This window comes from Suricata suricatta, chromosome 1, assembly GCF_006229205.1.
Source record: "Suricata suricatta isolate VVHF042 chromosome 1, meerkat_22Aug2017_6uvM2_HiC, whole genome shotgun sequence".
NCBI lineage: Eukaryota > Metazoa > Chordata > Mammalia > Carnivora > Herpestidae > Suricata > Suricata suricatta.
Window position 1 is genome coordinate 71679108 of NC_043700.1, and position 19655 is coordinate 71698762.

The following is a 19655-nucleotide window of genomic DNA, read 5'->3' on the forward strand; positions in this document are numbered from 1 at the left end:
GGTGAGGGGCGTGGGGAGCGCGAGGGGGAGCGGGGACGGGGCGCCCCGGGGCCGCGCAGGTCCTGCCCCGGACGGCGGCGGCTCCCTCACCCGCCCGGCTGGGCGGGCACCTTTAACTCTGCGCGGCGAGACGCTGGGAGAGTAGAGTGGCTTTTCCATCCTCGTCCTCACTTTCGGGACGAGCTCGAGGAAATCCAAACTGGTCTCTACCTGCTAGTGGTCCCCGCATCCAAAAACTACAGATGTTTCGTACGCTCTAATCCGGGAGCTCCTGATTTGGGCTCAGGTGATTACCTATCTCTAGATGAGTCAGAGGCCGGTAAAGAATTCTCTAGGTCTGGCAGTCTCGGGGGACGACACCCCTCCCGTTGGGTTTGCCTGCGTTGCGGCTACCTGGTCGAACCTCGTGTGATAGATAGTCAAGGCTGGTTCCTGTCTCCTGAACTTCGGACCTTTGGTTATTCCCCACCCCCCACCGCCCGAGCTCACCAGTATCTGTATAGTAGTTGCTTTCGGGTTTTGTTTTCTTTTGGGGGGGGGGGGTGGGTGGGTGTGTGTGTGTGTGTGTGTGTGTGTGTGTGTGTGTGTGTGTGTTTCCCGACAGTCTAGGATATAGCCTGCCAAAAGGCAGTTTATTTGGACTGAAACTCAAGGCTGGGTCTATAGTTACTTTTATAGTTTTAAAAAATGTTTTTGGGTGCACAAAGGCTGCTCGGATCAATAGTTTGGAACTTAAGTGAAGAGTGAATAAGTATGGATCCACACCCCTTCCCTCTTCCTGGGGCAGCTCAACATAATGGAGAGGAAGTTCTTTGGCCTTTGGTTTCCACTGGATAAACTACGTATCTACAAACTAGAGTGACCAGTCCTAGGGAGAGGACAACAAGAGGGAGATAGAGGAGTTAGAAAGATTCAGATGAGAACGATTCATTAAATCCTCTTTGGAAAATGGAACATAGTAAACATTCCACCAAGTCATGGGGAGGCTTTTCTGTGTGGCTCCCTTAGCCTGACAGTTGCAGAATTAAGGGAAGATAACAGGTCTTTGGGGAACCAATGAGGGATAGAAAATGGGATGAAAGGAAAGAATTTGGTGAACATAAAGAAATTGTCAATTTGTTGCTCTTGGTATGAACTTGGAACCTTAAAAGTAATTCTTTGTGCCCATTACTAAGATTTTCCATCAAAATAAGATATTTGACTTCCTGCATGAATACCGATTGTTTTGAAAATAATTTATAGTTTTGTTCAGTATAATCCAGACTAATGAAATGATGGGTAATTGCTAGATACGAATTAATATTTCTTGCAAGAATACAATGAAAAAACTTTCCAAAGATGTACCTCTGTTGAATTGCTGATTTGAACAGTGTAGGCTGCCTTTGATTCCTATTACCTTCAGCAAAAAGCTTCACTTTCTCTTAAAATGGACTATACTATGAAAAGCTGTGAAGAATATTGGAAGTCAGACTAGATATGCTCCAGATATGTGTTCATCATTTAGTTGCAATATGTGTATTTATTCCAAGGCTGGCAGAAGCTTTTCTAGATTCTATGATAATACTTTGCTACTCAGAAATCGGTGTTTGCAGTTTCTAACGTGTAATATGCCCTGACTCCTTAAGGGGTGAAGGACAGATTATAGAGTGGGCAGAGGGTTAAACTTGCAACATTTGGGCTTCTTCCTTTCCGATACATTGTTTGGTAGTTAACATTTCTCTGGAGGCTGTGCGCCTCTTTCCTCTCATCAGTTAACTATTTTTCCTTTCAGACACCATCACATTCCTTACCAAGCTTGGGCATTTGTTAGTTTCAGTTGTGCTAGATGTTACTCTCCCTCCAAGTGAGAGTGTGAACTGACCCAGGAGTTTTAGGTTTCTTCTGCCTGGCGTCTGTCTTTCTAATCTTTCACCTCTCCAGGTCTCAGACTTCCTCCTTCCTCCACCGTCTTACAATCTAGATTTTCTTTTCCTTTGATCTCACATAACGTGACACCATACATTTGGGGTTTATGGACTTAAGGGAGTCTGTGAACTCCTTCTTTCCCTGCTAAACTTAGGTGTGGTTGTGAAGGTGTGTTTATTTTTGCAGTGTACATTCAGAAGAGCATATAAAACCTGTAAATTATAAAGTGAAACTCCTGAAACCTGTGCCCAAGTCAAGAAGTAGAATATTGTCAGTTCCTTAGAAGCAGACTCTGATCCCTCCTGGCCCCTTCCTTCCCCTTAAGGGAACTTTTTTGACTGTTGTGATTATTATTTCCTTGCTTTTCTGTACAGTCTTACCTGTATGCATATACATACATACTTACACCCCCCCCCCAAAATCTTTAAAAAGAAAAAAAAGGAAACTGGGGCACCTTGGTGGCTCCATTGGTTAAGCCTCTGACTTCAACTCAGGGCATGATCTCACATGGTGAGTTCGAGCCCCAGGTCAGGCTCTGTGCTGACAGCTCCAAGCCTGGAGCCTGCTTCAGATTCTGTGTTTCCCTCTCTCTCTGTGCCCCTCTGCCGCTCTGTCTCTCTTTCTCTCAAGAGTAAATATTTAAAAAAAAAAAAAAAAACAACTTACTTTAGGTTCCACAGAAACTGGATACATTTATATGTTGTTTAAAAATTCTGCATTCACCGGGTGTCTGGTTGGCTTAGTCGTTGATCACAGGACTCTTGATTTTGGTTCAGGTCTTGATCCCAGGGTTGTGGGATCGAGCCCTGCACTGGGCTCTGCACTGAACGTGGAGCCTGCTTAAGATTTTTTCTCTTTCCCTCTGCCCCTCTCCACAGCTCACGCGCATGCTTTCTTTCTCTCTCTCTTTCAAAAAGTTAAAAAAAATCCTGTATTCACCAAGTTCTTTAAGAAGACCTGTCTAGTTATCATTATTCGTATAATATGTGCAAAAAGGTGTAGAAAATACATGACATACAAAGAGATTTATAAAATAGGCTCTCTGCTTTAAAAGAACATGTCCTAGAATTGGGAAAGGTAAGGCTGATACACTTTATTTTTATTTTATTTTTTAAAAATTCTAGCATAATTGGGGTGCATAGGTGGCTCAGTCGGTTAAGCATCTGACTTCAGCTCAGGTCATGATCTCATGGTGCGTGGCTTTGAACCCCTGCATCCGGCTCTGTGCTGACAGCTAGGTCAGAGCCTGGAGCCTGTCTTTGAATTCTGTGTCTCCCTCTCTCTCTGACCCTCCCCTGCTCATGTTGTCTCTCTTTCTCTCTCTCAAAAAGAAAAGAAAAACATTACAAAATTAAAAAAAAAGTAAAATAAAATATCTTATGTCATTTAGTAGGTTGCCTTTTAGTTTTGTTGTTTGCTTTGCTGTACAGAAACTTATTTTGTTGTAGTCCCAGTAGTTTTGGAGTTTGTTTTTTGTTTTTGTTTTTGCTTTTGTTTCCCTTACATTAGGAGGCATAGCTAGAAAAATGATGCTAGAGCCAGTGTTGGAGAAATTACTGCCTGTGCTCTCTTCTAGGATTTTTATGGTTTCAAAAACTCACATTTAGGTCTTCAATATATTTTTAGTTTATTTTTGTGTGTAAGAAAGTGATCTTTTGCATATAGCTGTGCAGTTTTCCCAGCACCATTTTTTGAAGAGACTGTATATTCCTCCCTCCATTGTTGTAGATTAATTGACCATCTAATCATGGATTTATACCCAAGCTCTCTAGTCTGTTCAGTTGAGCCATGTGTCTTTTTTTGTGCCAGTACCATACTGTTTTGATTACTACAGCTTTGTAGTGTATCTTGAAATCTGGGATTGTGGTACCTTCAGTTTTCTTTTTCTTTTTCTTTTTCTTTCTTCTTTTTAAATTTATTTATTTATTTTGAGAGAGAAGGAGTACAAGTGGGGAAGGGGCAGAGAAAGGAGGAGAGAGAATCTGTGTGGGGCTGGATCCCATGAAGTGTGAGATCATGACCTGAGCTGAAATCAAGAATCAGTCGTTTAACAGATTGAGACACCCAGGTGCCCCTTGTTTCTCTTTTTCGAGATCACTTTGGTTATTTGGGTTTTTGGTGCTCACATACACGTTTTAGGATTATTTGTTTTTATTCTGTGGAAAGCGCTCTTGGTATTTTAATAGGGATTTCATTAATTCTGTAGCTGCTTTGGGTAGTGTGGAAATTGTAACAGTGTTTTTCCAAACTGTGAGCATGGAATATCTTTCCATTTGTTTGTGTCATCTTCAGTTTCTTTCATCAGTGTTTTATGGTTTTAGAGTACAGTTTTTTACCTCTTAAGTTTATTCCTAGGTATTTTATTATTTTTGGTGTAATTGTTAATAGGAATGTTTTCTTAATTTCTCTTCTGTTTCATTATTAGTGTGCAGAAATGCAGCAGATTCCTGTATATTGATATTTTTTAATGTTCATTTTTTGAGAGAAAAAGAGAAAGAGCAGGGCAGAGGGAGAGAGGGAGACACAGAATTGAAGCAGGCTCCAGTTTGTGAGCAGTCATGACAGAGCTAGATGGGAGGCTCAGACTCAGGAACTGAACCAGGAGATCATGACCCGAGTCGAAGTTGGATGCTTAACTGACTGAGCCACCAGGTACACGTCCTGTATATTGATTTTGTAACTTGTAGCCTTACTGAATGAATTCATTTATCAGTTCTAGTTTCTGGGTGGAGTCTTTAGGGTTTTCTATGTATACAGCATCAAGTCATCTGCAAATTACTTCTTCCTTACCAATTGGGAAGCCTTATTTCTTCTTGTTGTCTGATTGCTGTGGCTTGGACTCAGCACTATTTGAAGAAAAGTGGAGAGTTGACATCTTTATCTTGTTCCTGATCTTAGGGGAAAAGCTCTGTTTTTTCCCCATTTAGTATGATGTTAGCTGTGGATTTTTCATAATATGGCTTTTATTATGTTGAGGTGTGGTCCCTTTATCCCTACTTTGTTGAGGGTTTTTATCATGAATGGATGTTTACTTTGTCAAATGTTTTTTCTGCATCTATTGAAATGATCATATGAGTTTTGCCTTTTTTCTTGCTGATGTATCGTATCGATTGATTTGTAAAAATAGAACCACCCTTGCATTCCAAGGGTAAATCTCACTGATCATGGTGAATGATGTTTTTCAATGTTAGATTTGTGGTTTGCTAATATTTTGTTGAGGATTTTTGCATCTATGTCCATCGCTATTGGCTTGTAGTTCCTCTTTTTTTTTTTTTTTTTGTAGTGTCTTTGTCTGGTTTTGGTATCAGGGTAATGCTGGCCTCATAGAATGAATTTGGAGGTTTTCTTTCCTCTTCTGTTTTTTGGGATAGTTTGAGAAGAATAGGTCTTAACTCCTCTTTAAACGTTTGTTAGAATTCACTTGGGAAGCCATCTGGTCCTGGACTTTTGTTTATTGGGAGTTTTTTGATTACTTCATTGCTGATAATCAGTCTATTCACTATTTCTATTTCTTTCTGCTTCAGTTGTGGGAGGTTTTAGGTTTCTAGGAATTTATCCATGTCTTGTAGGTTATTTCACTTTAATGAAGATAAATAAGAACATAAAGTAGTGCATGGTGACTACCAAGTGGAGTTTAGTAAAAGAACTGAACTGTCTTGGTTATTTTTTTGGTTTACCTCTCACTAACTGCGTGACCTTGGACAAGTTACCTAACTTCTCTGTGATTCCATTCTTTATTTGTAAAATGGGAATATTAATAAAACTTATTGCATAGGGTTTGAGGATTAAATGAGTTGGCAGAGATAATACCCTTAAAACATGGGTAGGCACATAGTAAATACTTACAAAGTTATTAGAATTTATTTATATGTTATTATTGTTAAAATATCTGATATATAGCTGACTCCACATTTTTCTTCATTTGGGAGAAGTTATGGGTTTTTGGGCTGGTGGAGAAAAAGGAGGTAAGTCTGCATCTTCATCATTTCATAATCTAACAGTTATGTTGCTTTGCTTTGGAGTTCATTCATCTTTAAAAAAATTTTTTTAACATTTATTTATTTTTGAGAGACAGAGAGAGACAGATCATGAGCAGAGGAGGGGTAGAGAGAGAGGGACACACAGAATCAGAAGTAGGCTCCAAGCTCTGAGCTGTCAGCACAGAGTCTGATGTGGGGCTTGAACCCACAAACTGTGAGATCATGACCTGAGCCGAAGTCGGACACTCAACCGACTGAGCCACCCAGGTGCCCCTGGAGTTCATTCATCTTTTAGAAATATATCAGTTTTACAAGACTGAGCCTAGTTTTTCATCTGGCTTTCCTTGCCCCATATAGATGTTTTAACATAGCTTGTAGTGACCTTTACCCAGTCAGTGATTTTGGCAAATCAGTGTTACGTGGGTGAACTTCTATCCTTCTTCGCCCCTTTCACTTATTTAAATGTTTGTTTATTTTTGAGAGATAGAGAGAATGCAGGCAGGGGAGGGACAGAGAAAGAGACACATACGCAGAATCTGAAACAGGCTCCAGGTTGTGAGCTGTCAGCAGAGACCCTGATGCAGGGTTCCAGCTCCCGAACTGTGAGATATCATGACCTGAGCCGAAGTTAGGTACCCTATCCTATTTTAAACCAGGGTGCATCTCTTTATTTTTTTTTTCTTTCACTTTTGACATTATTCATCCCAGTGCTTCTAATTTCACTGGCACATTATATTCTGGGGACAACACACTGTTTTTTCTTAGATAATTTCAGATTTGCGTTCAGTGGTACTTTGAAACTAATCTTTTGAACACTTGGGTTTCAATCAGGTCTCTCTCGATTAGCTTTAGCTTCTAGCAATTTATAACATCTCTCTGGGCCTTGGTTTTTGCTTTATTAATGGAAAGGATGAGGTTTCCAATTTTATATTTTATGATTTTAGGGGATGAAAATTAAAAATAGCTTCTGACTTGGTTTATAGAAGTTTGCCAGTGTGCGAGGTAAGATCATGTGGGGGTTTCTCTGGGTACCTTGTGAACTGCTCTATTGATGAAGGAATAGCCAAAAATGCAAAGCTCAAAATATTGCCTCACTTGGGGAGAGCAGTTAAAATAGTTTAAATTGTCCTGCCGGCTCAAGATAGGAGCGCCACCGTTAAGGTGATGATGTTCTACTTTGTCAGTGGAAGGGTAGACATGAGATATGTTCTAGGGAGTTTACAGTACTGAACATAGGTATGATGGGAATGTTACCAATTAAGTACAAGATGAAAATACATGTTTAGCAGCTTCACAGCATAGAGAGGGATTCAGGTTGGAGAGGAAGTGGACATAGCCTGATGGAAGGCAGGAAAGAGGCCTGCCTTCTTGCTTAAGAGAAGGTGGAAATCGGTTCTTATCCCTCATTGACTGAAGACCTCATCTATAGGAGCTTTAAGCTTGCCTTTGGGGTGGGAAAGGGCATATGGGGGAAATTGGGGAGGGGTACAGGCTGCAGACCATCTTATCTTTTCTTTTTTCATGTATTTTGTGTTTCAGAATAGTTTTAGATTCATTGAAAAATTGTGAAGAAAGTACAGAGAGTTCCCATATACCCAGATCATAGTTTCCCCTATTAACTAAGGGCTTACGTCTTAACCAATGTTGATACATTATTAACTAGGATCCATATTTTATTCAGATTCCCTTAGTGTTTACCTAATTCCTTCTTGTTTTACAGGATCCCATCGAAAATGCCATATTACATGTAGTTGTATCTTTTTAGGCTCCCTTGGCTCTCATAGTTTCAAAGATTTTCTTTGTTTTTGATGGGCTTAGCAGTGTTGAGGTACTGGTCACATATGTTGTAGGATATTACTCTTGCAATTTGTCTGATATTTTTCTCATGTTTAGACTGGAGTTACGGATGTTTGGGAAGTATGAATGTTTGCCACATTTTTATCACATAGTAAGTGTACATAATATGAGCATCCTTTATCACTGTTGATGACCTTCATCATTTAGTTGAGTTAGTATTTGTCGGGTTTCTCTACCCACCCCCACCCCCATCTCCTTTCCAAACTGTCAGAAGTGAAGGAAATCACTATGCACAGTCCACACACAAGGAAGGAGTTATGCTCCACCTTCTAGAGGACAGAATACTAAATACTTTTTTTTGGAATTCTCTGCATGGGAGAATACCTTTCCTTTATACTAACTATCTCCTTTGTTTCTTAAGGCTCTCTTTAACATTTGCATTGGGATTGCTGTTAGACACTGCCTTTGGGGGGAATGTAAGCTCAATTCCTGTTCCCTAGTTCTGTTCAGAATATCTGGTGTGTGCTGATGTCAGGCACATAGTTTCATTTCATAATTAGAAAAGAAAGGCAAATGGGGCCCTGAGTAGCTCAGTCGGTTGAGTGACCCGACTGGATTTTGGCTCAGGTCAGGACCTCAGGTTTTGGGCTTTGTGCTGAGCGTGGAGCCTGCCTGAGATTCATTCTTTCTTCCTCTCTCTCAAATAAAAAAAATAAAAACAACAACAAAAAAGACATTTAAAAAATATGTCTAGGGGCGCCTGGTTGGCTCACTCGGTTGAGCATTCAACTTCAGCTTAGGTCATGATCTCACTGTGATTTTGAGCCCTGTGTCAGGGTCTGTGCTAACAGTGAAGAGCCTGCTTCTGATTTTGTGTCTCCCTCTGTCTCTGCTTCTTCCCCAGCTTGTGCACTGTCTTTCTTTCTCAAAAATAAACAGACATTAAAAAAACAAAGACCTATGTCTAGGGTGCCTGGGTGACTTAGCCAGTTAAGCGTCTAACTTTGGCTTAGGTCATGATCTTGCAGTTCATGAGTTTGAGCCCCACATTGGGCTCTGTGGTGACAGCTCAGAGCCTGGAGCCTGCTTCAGATTCTGTGGCTACCTCTCTCTCTGCTCCTCCCCCACTCACATTTTGTCTCTCTCTCTCAAAAATGAATAAACTTAAAAAAAATTTTGGGGGCACCTGGGTGGCTCAGTCGGTTAAGCATCCAGCTTCAGCTCAGGTCATGATCTCACCGTTTGTGGGTTCGGGCCCTGCATCGGGCTCTGTGCTGATAGCTCAGAGCCTGGAGCCTGCTTCCAATTCTGTGTCTCCCTCTCTGTCTGCCCCTTCCCCACTCATGCTCTGTTTCTCTCTGTCTCGATAATAAATTAAAACATAAAATTAAAAAAAAATTTTAATACATCTCTTATTGAGGTGTTCTATGACTAAAACTCACTTATACCAGAGTATCAGCAGGCACAAAGGACTAATAGGTATTCTGTTCCAATTTTGGAAATAGAGAGGAAGTTAGAGTAGGAGAGGAATTTGGAAAAGCACCAGACGAGGATAATCAGGTAATAGTGAGTTAATATTTATTGTGCATTGGGTACCAGGTAGTATTGTAATTGTTCTTCATTTAGTCCTTGTGTCAATCCTGTGAAGTAGGTGTGACGATTTCCATCATTTTTAAAGATGAAGAACCTGAGGCCTAGGAAATGGCAGACTCCTAGTTGCCTACCCAGTATCCATCCCTTTCTTCCTTAGTCACTGGAACTCTATATTGCCAAATGTGGCAATGTGCCCACCTGTGAAACTACTTCTCCCAGGCTACTAATGAAATGCAAGTAAAAGTCAAATGGGGTTTCTAGGAAAGTGCTTTCAAGGGGACTTGGCTGCATAGAATATCCTTTTTTCCCCTTCCTTCCCTGTCCTACCAGGAATAAGCAGGAGTAGCTCACAGCAGCCATCCTGGGCCATGAGGTTCCCGTGAGGATGGAAGTCATGCACTGAGAATGGTGGAGTAGAAAAATAGATGGAATCTTAGTTCACGGTGATAACAGTCATTGTATGAGCTTTTTGATCGCCTGCCTCCTCCTTTATTGGAGAAAACATAAGTTGTCTAGTTAAAGCCACTATTAACTTAGGCCTGTACAACCAGTAGCTGAATGCAATTCCTGACCGATACAAATTCTAACTTCATTTTTTCTCTCTTTACCATGAGGCGTAATGCATTTGAATAGCATGAAGTTACTGTAGGGTACCTAGATTCTTGTTGCTGTTTTGTTCTTTATTATAACGTGACCTTGGACAAATCACTTAGAGCCATTCTCTCCCCCCTCCACTTTTTGTATCTTTCAAGTAGGAATTATTCATTCTCTAACTACTTTATAAGTTTATTATAGGGAACATGCTTATGAACTTCCAGGTTCTCTTGTGTCATGGTCTCCTAGGACAGGTTTGAAATGGAAGCCTGTAGAGTCTGAAAACAATTTTCCGATTTTGTCATTTTGCTTATTGCCAGGTTTGCATATTTCTCAGGGAATAAATAAATGGAAGCTGTGAAGGGAGGTGATTTTGTCCCTCCTCTGACACAGACGAGCAGCTTAACAATTGCATTGCCGATGAGCCAGCCCTATACTGCGTGCCAGGGCTGCCGCTTAGGATTCAGAGTTCATTCGTGTTTGATATGGCTGTTTTTATTGTGCTGGAGCATTGTTTCCTGAAGATGCATTAATCAAGGAATCGCTGTACTGGAAGATAACTAAATGCTTTTGCTCTGAGACTTGGCCAAGAACAAGGGGCACAGAAGAAAATGTTTGCATAACATGGGGAGAATTTTTCTAGCAATAAAAATCATCATTTCCAAATAGTCCTTTGAAACTATTACAGAGGTGTTCACAAAAAACTGGAAGGCCCTAGCGTGGGGCCACCCATGGAAATGGTCCCTTTTTTGTCACTGCACCCTTTATTTCTTTATTTCCCTGCAAGGAACCCCCCTCAACCCCCTGAATGGAGATAACTGGAGCTAGCTGGGATTGTAAAGTACATTTGTGTTACTCGGTTGAAGTATAACTATTGCCAGTGGTGTGGTTTAGAAGTAGAATTTATTTGGAATAAGAATTGCATTTGAATGTTGCTCTTAAGTAAAATGCCTTGTATCACAGACATTCACCTCCTGTACTGTTCTATTCCCATTTCTTCTTAGAAAATTTATTGAGATATTCAACTTTGTTATAACATGGTATGCAGTATTTTTCACATTCAGTAGCAATGGGAACTTTCAACGGTGCTTCTCAAACCTTAATATGCCATATGCCTCCAAGTCACCTGGAGATTTTATACAAATGTGATGCCTAATTTAATAGGTTTGGGACGAGCCTGAGATTCTGCATTTCTAACAAGCTCCGGGTGCTGCTGCTGCTGCTGCTGCTACTGTTGGTCCCTGGACCCCATGTAACAATGTCCATAGTTACCTCTACACCTCAGTACCGGGACTCTTAACACTGGCTGGGCATCAGAATCAGGTGGAGAGCTTTAAAAAAGACATATGTTCTTCACCCCATCTTCCTGATTAAGTCCTTCTGGAATAGTTGCTGGGGAGCTGGTGTTTTGAAGTTCTATGTGAGGTGAGACTCACTGGCTTAGTGTCCTATTAAAAATGTGATGTTGAGTGGTTTCAGTGTGATTTCTTCTAACTTGAACTGTTACGTACTTCCATCATAAGTAATTCATATTGTGATGACTTGTAGTCAAACAGAATCCATCATGCATTTTATACAGGGATTTTATTTAAGCCTGCATTATCTTATAGCATAATGAGGCTGCACATAAAGAGTGTTGTATAAGGCACTATCATTGAAATAACAGGCAAGCAATGTATGTGATAGTTCTGTTTTTTCAGAGTGCAAATGGAGGCCTGTCTGGCTAATCTCAGCTGATGAAGGTTTATTATAAGGATATGCAGGTAAATTGGAAGACAAATTTGGAAATAAGAGTAGCTCTGGGGAACTGGGTAGTAAACAGCTACTCCAGAGAACATTTCTTTGTTCATTGGGATAACTGTTACTCATATGTCAGTGATACCACCATTTTTGTGACATAGTTTACTTCTGTCTGCTTCCACAGTTTCTGAAGTTACTGAATAATTGGCTCTCTCTTGTTTTTCTTACAGTTAGCCTCTCCAAGAAAGAGGCTCCAAATTGGTTGACCAGCCACTGTCCTGTACCCTTTTTGGGCCACTTTACCTGAGAGGTGTAGAACAAACTATATAGAGAGTTTACCTTTTTGAACCCATTCCAGATCCCTTCTCCTAGGGACCTCAGGGGTATGGTAAGGGCCTGGGGTACCTGCATAGGGGAGTTGAGAGTCACCTGCAGCTGCTTCTATCAGACAGAATTTTGGATTTCGGGAATGTTAGGAGGTTTATTAGAATGGAGGGCGTAAAATTGGCAGACTCCAGGCATGACCTGAAACGCTCTGACTTGTAGTAATGAGTTTCGCGAGGGGAGAGACTTAGGTTTCTTCATTGTTAAACCTCAACTCAGAACAGTGACTGGCACATATATTCAATACATAGCTGCAAAATAGAATTGAACTCTTAAGAAATGATTTAACGCATTTATTATTTAATTACATTTTATTTTGACCCAAATCCTAAAGCAAAATTCCTATTGTCCATGGCTTACCCTATTGAGAAGAAACCGTTTGCTCTGATACTAAAGAACTTCTCTTTTTCCTGTTTGCCTTTTAGTTTAAGAGCTTGTCATTGGCTTTGGGCTGAAAGGGAAGCAAATGATGTCAAGTCCAGAGCTGGGAGCCCTTCCGAACCACCTCCGAATCTCCTAGGCCTTCACGGGGTCTTGAACTCGTGGGCACGGTGGGTGGGAGAGGTGGGTGGGCGTGGCAGGGTCCCCGCAGGGGGTTGTGAGTTCTCTCCCGGCAGAGGGCGCTGCCATCTTGGGTCCCGAGTGAACCTGCCTCTAAAGTTCAAATGTAGACGTGGATACTTGACGAAGAAACTAGTTTTCAGGTAAGGAGGGCAACCCTAGGGAGATAGGGGTCCCTCTTACTTGCAGCAGCTGCTGCTGCTTCAGCCCCAAGTCCCGTATACATAGGGAGTGCAGCGGAGGACAGATGTGGAGGATGTTAAAGATCCTTCTGAGGAAGGATTGACCAGGCAACGGACAGATGGGATGTAGGGCATCAACGCAACTGTCAAGTCTAACGTTGCAAATGTTCCCCAACTTGGGAAAAGGAGGTAGCGATTTGACAACCTGTCTAGGAGAGGGGCAGTGATAATGGACCTTTGGTACTAAGCCTTCATGAGAGCATTTGCTGTTAGTGTTAAATATAGTATTTAATGTCGTTCTTGGAATACACCTTTCTGTAGCTCCTTGAGCACAAGGATTCTGTAAACTTTTCTTCAGCAAGAAGAGAGGAAGCACTGAAATAGAAGGAAAGCGTTTATTTGGGGTTTTAGAATTGCAGTTCATGGAGCACAGGTTCGGGTAGTCTTTTTTTTTTTAGCAATTTGTGGAAATATCAGGAAATAACAAATTGTTTTCTAAAAATTATTATTGGAAGTATAATTACATTTTACAATTAATTAGTTTTTTGAGTACAATTAATATTCTGAGTGCGATTATTAGGAAAATATTTTCTGCAGTGCCATTTTTAAAAAAAAAATAAAGATTATAGGTGTGGGGCGCCTGAGTGGCTTGTGTTAAGCAACTGACCTCGGCTCAGGTCATGATCTCCCTGTTTGAATTTGAGCCCGAGGAGGGCTTTGTGCTGACAGTTCAGAGGCTGGAGCTTGATTTGGATTCTGTCTCCTCTCTCTCTGTCCCTCCGCTGCTCACACTGTCTCCCTCTCAAAATAATAAACACTAAAAAATTAAAAAATAAATAGGTGTAACAGCCTTGTGCTGGTTCATATGTTTTTTTTGCTCAGTTCAGTTGTCCAGTATAGTTATTGTTTCAAAAAACAGGATGACGTTTTAGTCCCTAAAAGAGAGCCGCTCATGTTCAGAGGTTTTACTCAGGTTCATACTTCACAGAATGTAATTTGGTACTAATCACCTCATGAGTTTCCAAAGAATGTTTAATGACAATGAGGAATTAAGGGTTTTAATTCCAATATTCTCTAATTCTTTGCTCTTTTAATTGAAAACTAGATTTACTACTGTATTTTTTTTTAAAAAGTACCAACTTTTTAGCATGTTTGAACAAAACACTTTACCAGTCACTTGTTTAGTGCTTAATATGTGTCAGGAACTCATGTAGTCCTTCTAATAAACACAAAGTCAGATTCTGTGTGTTTTAAAAAAATATTTACTTATTTATTTATTGCTTATTAATATTGTTCAAAAGAGTGCGAGTGACGGAATGGCAGAGAGAGGAGGAGAGAGAGAGAAACGCAAGCCAGCTCTGCACTGTCAGTGCAGAGCCCCACTCAGGGCTTGATCTCATGAACCATGAGATCATGACCAGAGCCAAAACCAAGAGCCAAAATTGAATGAGCCACGCAGATGTTGTTTTTAAGATAAGAAAAATGAGGCAAAGAAACTAAGTGGAGCTAAGCTTTGAACCCTACAGTCTTTTTCCTCCTTTAATTTAAAAATTTTTATACAGAAAATTGACTTCTTTTTTGGTGCATCCTTTTATGAGTTTTAAAATACATGTATAGATTCATGTGCCTACCACTAGTCAGGATACAGAACACTTTAATTTGAATTTCCTGTACTGCCCCTTGTAGGTAAACCTTCCCTACACCCTTAACCCCTAGCAACCACTGATGTATCCTTTGTCTCTTTTCCAGAATATGGTGTCAATAGAATAATAAAGTATCTGACCTTTGACACTTCTTTCACTCAACACAAGTGTTGTAGAGATTCATTCATAAAGTTACATTGTATCAACAGTTTCTTATTTTACTGCTGAGTTGAATTCTATGAATGTATCACAGTTTATCCATTTACCTGACGAAGGATATTTAGGTTCTTTTTGGTTTTTGGAGATTATGAAGAAGCTGCTATAAATATTTGCATTCAGGTCTTTGTATAAATATAAGTTTTTATTTCTCTAGTTTAAGTACCTAGATATCAGTTTGTAGGGTCATATGGTGAGTGTATGTTAGGTTTGTAAGAAACTGCCAAACTGTTTTCAAGAGTGGTGCTATGCCATTTTGCATTATCACCATATGTATGAGAGTTCTGTTTGCGCCACATTCTCATCAGCACTTGGTATTGTCAGGGTTTTCTTGTTTTTGTTTTTTGTTTTTTGTTTTGTTTTAGCTATTCTGACAGATGTGTAGTGATATTTTATTGTGGCTTTAATATGCATTTCCTTAATGGATAATGATATTGAGCATCTTTTCATGTGGTTAATTGCTTATCCATACATCATCTTTGGTGGAAAGTGTTCTAATCTTTGCACATTTTAAAGTTAGGTTGGTTGTTTTCATATTTTGGAGTTTTTTAAGAGTTCTTCATATATTTTGTATTCAGATCTTTTGTTGGATATGAAATTTGTAAATATTACTCCTAGTTTACAGCTTTTCTTTTTCCATTCTATTAGCAGGGGCTTTAGCTCTGTGAACATATTGAAAACAGCTGATTTAAAGTTTGTCTAGTAAATTCAATGTCTGTGCTTCCACAAGAACCATTTATACTGATTGCTTTTCCCCCCCAATGTGTAGGCCATGCTTTCTTGTTTCTTTGCATCCTTTGTAATTTTTTGTTGAAAACTGGACATTTTGAATATTACAGTATAGCAAGTCTGGAAATCAGATTCTTCTCCCACTCCAGTGTTTACTATTGATGCTTATTTTGGATATTGTTTGTTTACTGACTTTTCTGAACTAATTTTGTGAAGTATATTCTTTGTGATCTGTGGCACTGAAGTCTCAGTTTCATGACCTTCGCGGTTGCACGGTTTTTGTTAAATGTCTAGATCCCTCCTCTCCCCCAGATCTTCAGTCTTTTCTGTGGGCTCTGTATGTGTGACAGCACACCTTCAATACAGCTTTGTTTAGCTTTCCCTTTCTGCTTGTGTGGAACTGGAGATTAGCCAGAGAGGAGAGTTTAGGGCCCTTTCAGATCTTTTCTGAGCATGTGTCCACCCTGGGATGCATGTGGCTTTCTAGATCCCCAGGAGTACACAGGAACTTTTCAAAGTCCTTATTCCCCAAAGCATTTCATTCTCCATACTTTACTCCCAACATCTTTGGTTAGTCTGTTGTTTCCCCAACTGTTATCAGTTGTCTCATGCAGCTGCAACGAATCTATGTATTTGCCTGTAAATATTTTCAACAAACTTCCTCCAGCTTAGCACTTTGGAGAGAGTTCTGAATTAAGCAAGGTAAAGGCAAGTCTTTTGTGCAGCTCTTCGAAGGCAGTCACCCAACAGGTCACAGCAAATTGCAGTTGACTCTTGAGCAACTCTGGTGTGAACCGCGTGGCTCCACTTATACACAGATGTTTTTCTGATCAGTATAGTACTATACATGTATTTTCTCTTACAATTTCCTTAATAATGTGTTCTTTTTTTCAGCGTACTTTATTGTAAAAATGCAGTGTAGAGGCACCTGGGTGGCTCAGTTAAATGTCTGACTCTTGATTTCTGCTCATGTCATGGTCTCACAGAGAGTTCAGGCCTCACATCTGGCTCTGGGCAGACAGGGTGGAGCTGCTTGGGATTCTGTCTTCCTCTCTCTCTGCCCTTCCCCCACTTGCTCTCAAAAATAAACATTTGAAAAAATATATAGTATATAATACATATAACATACAATATATGTTAATAGACTATGTTATCATAAGGCTTCTCGTCAACAGTAGACTTTTAGTAGTTAAGTTTTGGGGGAGTCAAAAGTACTTTGTGTGTGTGTTTTTTTTTAAGTGTATATTTATTTTTTGAGAGGGGGGAGGGGCAGAGAGAGAGGGAGACAGAATCTGAAGCAGGATCCAGGCTCCGAGCTATCAGCCCAGAGCCTGATGTGGGGCTCAGACTCATGGACCATGAGATCACTACCTTACCTGAAATCAGATGCTTTATTGACTGAGCTACCCAGGGGCCCTTATATAGGTTTTTTACTGCATGGAGGTCAACATCCTTAACCCCCACATTGTTGAATGGTCAACTGTATTACAATTCTTTGTGAATGAAGTCTGTTCTACTCTTTTTTTTAACCCCTCTCTACTCCTTCTGATACTTGTACTGGTACTAGGAAGGCAAGCTGTTATTTTCAAGGCTACCACTAAGCTGGAGAATGGGGGAATAGGGCCAAGGTAGGTTAAAATGTTATAGAACTAAATACTTTAACCACAGTTCAGCTAGTTTTTCAGTGTTTCACTGGACTTAAGTGCAGTAAGAGGTTGCTGCAAGCTTTTGATTGGTTTCCAGAAAGGTTGGTTCTGCTAGTTTCTGCCAGTTTTTTGATTGATTTTACAGAGGACAGACTTTTCAAGGGAGGTCTTGACTCTGCCATTTTCACTGATGTTACTCAAGTTTGGATTTAAAAAAAATCTGAGATTGTCAGTCTACCAAATTAGAAGGTGTGAATATTCTTACTCATTTTGAAGTGTTTGTGCCTTGTACTGTAGCATTATCAAAGTATTTTAGGAACCTCACTTATTTGGTTACGGTGATGGGGTCACAACCCTCCATTTTTTTTTTTTTTTAATATTTATTTGTTTTGAGAGAGAGAGAGCATGGGGTAGGGACATCCGAAGCAGGTTCCTGTGCTGTTGGCACAACAACTAATGCAGGGCTTGATCCCACAAACCATGAGATCATGACCTGAGCTGAAATCAAGTCAGATGCTTAACTGACTGAGCCACCCAGGCACCCCAAGACCCTCCATTTTTAACCCTGCATACGTAGCATGCTTTTCCAGGCCATAGACCACCTTTCATCTCTCTGTTGCTTTTTAAACCATGATTTCTAAGGGATATCTGGCCAGGAACTCTCTTTGTTGTTAAAAGAGAAAGTAGCTTTACTGCAGTGTCATGATTGATCTAAATCAGTCATGTGTTGATATTCTGGGCAGTGGAATTGAGGAGGACATGAAATGTGTCACTTCATATATTTGTTTTGTTTGAGTCTCCTCCAGTGAGTATTACTTTAAGAAATAAATTTAAAATACCATGTGAACTAATTGTCTGCTAGTCTAGTGTATTTGTTGCTCTTATTACACTTAAAAAATAGCCTTCACATGAGTTACTGCAATAATCATAGCAAATGCTGTCCTGTTGATAAGAGAAATGATTGATAAAGTGAGAACATGACGGTAGGAAGGACGTAAAGAATTGTGTTCCCTGTGAAGATCGTTTTTCAGACACTGGCTAATTCGTCATTTGTTCACCTATTCAATCTTACGATTTTCATTATGATTTTCACTTGTTTTTATGAAAGCCATAATCACTTGAAAAGCAAATCCTTATTTATAACCAAACTGTTGAAAGCTATTTAATGTAATCAAACTCTACCCTTACCATTCTCTGCCTTATATTTTCCTGTGTGTCTCATCTCCCATCTTGCAACCCAAAAGAACATTTTCTAGAGGATTAGACTCAAGAGATCTACATTCTAATGCTCAACTTGCCACCAACTGGTTGTATGACCTTGATTTAATCTTTCTGGGTCTCAAATTTTTCATTGATAATATGAAGGAATTAGTCCAATGATCAGGAAAATATGCTCCTGTGAACCAAATCTGACTCACTGTTTCTGTAAATAAAGTTTTATTGTAACACAGCTATGCTCATTCATTTACATACTGTCTGTGGCTGCTTTTGTGCTGTATCTGTGGAACTGAGTAGCTGTCACAGTCAGTGTAGCTTGCGAGCCTAAAATATTTGCCGTCTAGCCCTTTATGGAAAATGTTTGCTGCAACAGACTATCTCGTTTCCTTCCAGTTTAAAAGGCTATTATTTTTTATTTTTTATTTTTTTAGCCATCAGATTGCTTCTTAGCACATCATCAGAAAAATTTCAACTGGAAAATGGAAACACAAACAGATCATATATTGTTATTTGTTAGACATCTATATCTGTCATAAATCTGTCATGTTTTGTTAATGCTGGGGTTACAAACAACCTCTAGAGTTCAATATCTTATATAAGTTATATTCAGCTGGCGAGCTACAGCCTGGCCTTAGTTGTCTTCTTCATTCTGGGACCCTGGCTGAAGGAGCAATCTCTTAACTGGGAAAAAGAACAATGGGTAAATCATGTGCCACTTTTTAAAACTTCCTATTCAGAGGTAGCTTAAATTGCTTCTACTCACATTTCTTTGGCCACCAGTGTTAGTGGTGCAGGGAAGTGTAATCTTTCTGCAGGAGGCCCTGCAAGTCACCTGGTACTTTGAGTGGATGGATAACCCCACAGGGAGGGCAGTGAGTCACTGGAAACAACGTCATCTACCACAGCCTTCTTAAAAGGTCCGCTGGTATGAACAAACTGGACTATGGCAAAAACTTGGTTTAAAGATTCTTTGTGTGTTATTTTTCATGAACTTTTGTGACTAAAAATTGGCCCACTGAGCTTTTGGAATATATTGTAATTCAACTTGCTTATTAAATAAATGCTCACTATAAAAATGTAACGTGTCTGTTTGGTTTCTTCTCTCTCTTTTTTTTTTTTTCCCTTTCATTTTTTGCAGACTCTTGATGTCTTTAACCTATATTTCTCCCCTTGAAACCTGAATAAATTTCTTAACTTCCTCCCCTGCTGTGATTACTTACATGTAAAATTAGTTACCAAATTCTATTAAATATGTCTCCTATGTAGCCCTTGATCCTGTTCTCTTCTCTCCAGCCTCATTGCTACCATCCTAGTCCAGATATTTCTTTTTTTTTGTTTTTAATAGTTTATTGTCAAATTGGTTTCCATATAATAGTCCAGATATTTCTTACCATTCGCAGTAGCCTTACACCTAACCTTTCTACCTCCAGATTTACTTTTCTGTAGTCCATTCTCTGCACATCCATC